This window comes from Phalacrocorax aristotelis, chromosome 1 (assembly GCF_949628215.1).
Source record: "Phalacrocorax aristotelis chromosome 1, bGulAri2.1, whole genome shotgun sequence".
Lineage (NCBI taxonomy): Eukaryota > Metazoa > Chordata > Aves > Suliformes > Phalacrocoracidae > Phalacrocorax > Phalacrocorax aristotelis.
The window spans coordinates 167,279,543-167,282,376 of NC_134276.1; positions in this window are offsets into that span (position 1 = coordinate 167,279,543).

The window sequence follows — 2,834 nt, forward strand, 5'->3', positions numbered from 1 at the left end:
TTTCCTTGTCAAGAGGATAGACTTCAGTAATAAAATAGCTATCGGACAAATCTGCAGACACTTGGGTAATGTCAGAAGTTTAAAACTTGAGTGAATGATAGTAAGTAGCAGACAAAAGTTCTCTAACTAGAAAAGCATCAGATAGATCTGGCACCATTTTGTTTATCCAGGTAGACTTGGATAACAAATCGCATCAGCATGTTGACCGATAAGGAAGTTCAGTGATGAGAACTGGAAGAGCATAAACCCAGAACTGCTCGAGTTTAGAAGCTATGAAATTAGGGGGACAATTCAATCTGCTTAGCCCAAAAGTTTCAAAAAATGATTAATTCGGCTGGTTTGCCCTAATTTTTGATTGGCCCATCTGAGACCTTACAAAAATATTAAAAACTCCCTATTCAGAAAATACAGCTCACCCTTTGCGACTTGATAATTATAAAAAATATCTCCAGCTGGACACCTCTGGGTATTCAGTCATTCGGGTAAGTATGTAGGAACGCAGCTGAGCACTAGTATTTATTTATAGCACTAATTATTTAACACTAATTCTGAAACACTTCTGCTTTGTATCAGCTAATATGTGTTTTTATAACCTGTAAATGCACTTATATGTAAATAACTTGTGTAGGAAATTGTGTTCTTTTCTCATGTGTCCTTTCCTCTATGTAATTTCTTTATTCCTCCATTACTCAGAGGACAAGTAGGGATGAAAAGAATGAATCAGAATTATCATTCTTGCAAAATAATAGGCTGAAAAAGCATTGTCTCTCAGTAATTTCCATACAGAGACAGAACTTTGTGGTGTAAGAAATTGGATGGGAACTGTAATAACTTTCAATTACATGAGCCTTGGTATTTTTAGCTAGAGAGGACAAATGATGAATTCAAGAGAGATGTAGAGCCCAAAGCATGACTGTTTGTGCTGCAACTTGCACCTGTTAGAACTAGGGAGAATAATATTCTGCTAATAAGAACAAGAGAAGTTTCTACAGCTAAGACAGATTTCGTGTGATCCTCAGAGGTATAATGACAGTTTTAAACTCCCTCCAAAGGCAGTCACATCTACAGCTCGGCCAGTGACTACATGGAACAGCAGGTCATAGATACAAAGCTGGGAAGTTGTTTGTGTGAGAGCTGCTAGCGCTAGTGCGTGATGGAGGGCGGACAGTTTAGGATGCTAATTGGCCCCAAGCCAGCCACTTACAAAATTCTGACATGGTGGAGCCCCAGAACACTGTGGGTGTTACTGTTTATGCTGCACCAGCATTTGGAGACCAGAACTGCTCCAAGAGGGGCAGAGTCCAAAACAAAGGTGCAATTGTTGCTCCGCCAAACAACTCCAGTACTCCAAAAAAAGCTTCTGGCGGTTTATATTGAGAACATTAGGTATGCATTTTAACCACAGGCTAGCTTTCCACAGCTAGAAATGAAAACTTCTCGTCACTAAAAGTGACTATTCAGCAGAAAATGTTACTGGCAACTGATGTAGACACAACACTAGGTATGACAGATCATTGACCACGTGAATGTTTGTTTCTCACGGCCCTTAGCCCCACAAATATATCACTGTTTGGGCTGCCAAAAATGAACTAAAAAGGATGTGTTTACAATGACTTTTGAAATCTTCCTTGAGTATGATTCCACTGTTACATTTTCCTGTACTACAGCTGTGCCAGAAACAAGTACGAAAATGCAGAGTCAGAGCACAGGTACTTTCTGTACTTTGTCTGCAGAGATATCTAGACTCACAGCTAATTTCAGTTTATCTCAAAAATACTTCAGAATTTTTTATTCTTGTCTCTCTAGCCTCATATCTTATCTTTGCCAGTGCCTGGCACAGGATGCTTAAGGAAGAACATGAGATTCTTTCCATAATTTGTTCTTGGGGAGTTTGTTAATCATCATCCCCCAAATGTGCTGCAAGAGGTAACGCAAAAATGGCCGTACTGAGCCAGACCAGAAGGTGCAGCTCTTGCCACATGCCAGTAACGATCACACAGGCACAAGTTCACTGGTGGGCAAGCATGTAGCACATCACCTGTCAGTCTTAAGCATCCAGTAGTATCAGATCTGTTATCTTTATATGCAGCTAATCTGCAACTGTTTTTCATCTTAAGTTTTAGATTCCAGGGGTATCTGCTAGTAAGGAATTGTACAGTTTGGTGGTACAGTCTGTAAAGCATTTTCTTCCTTTTCATATGCTGTTTATTGTACAGAAGGGGCAGTGAAACTTCCAAATTCAGCATTGTTGTGGTGTTTGGGAACAGCATAGCGTGTGTATCAGGCTCCCGTGGGCTGTTGCCAGGAAGTTAAGGATATGCTGGCATTTTCTATTTTTACAAGAATAAATCCGTTAATCAAAAGCGGTTTTCAAAGCCTACATACCTTGAAACTGCAAATAAGCTCCCATCACAGGAAGTCTGACATGTGCATGAGAGAGAATTAAAAAAAAAAAAAGCATTCATAAATTCAGTATTAGGAAGATGCAGGACCACCAACTCACCAGGAGCTCAGGTAACAAGATTATTCTCCCCACCGAGAACACCTGCTTGAACATTATTTTTAACATGAACCTGATCTCTCTGTCTTGACTGTACCAGTTTCCAAGTTGGAAGGGGGAACTGTACATCTGCTCTTTACTCCAAAAGCATGAGGTAATGTGAACATTTTTGTGAAAGGGATTTGGTGGTCTACGTGAAGCCACCGATGCAGAAGAGAGATTACTGCAGAACTGTAGGTGGATCTCTACATATTCTTTCGCTTGGGCTCTTACCTGCTGAGGTAGAACAACTACAATATAAATTATTCCATTTATAAAGTAGCTTACCACAACA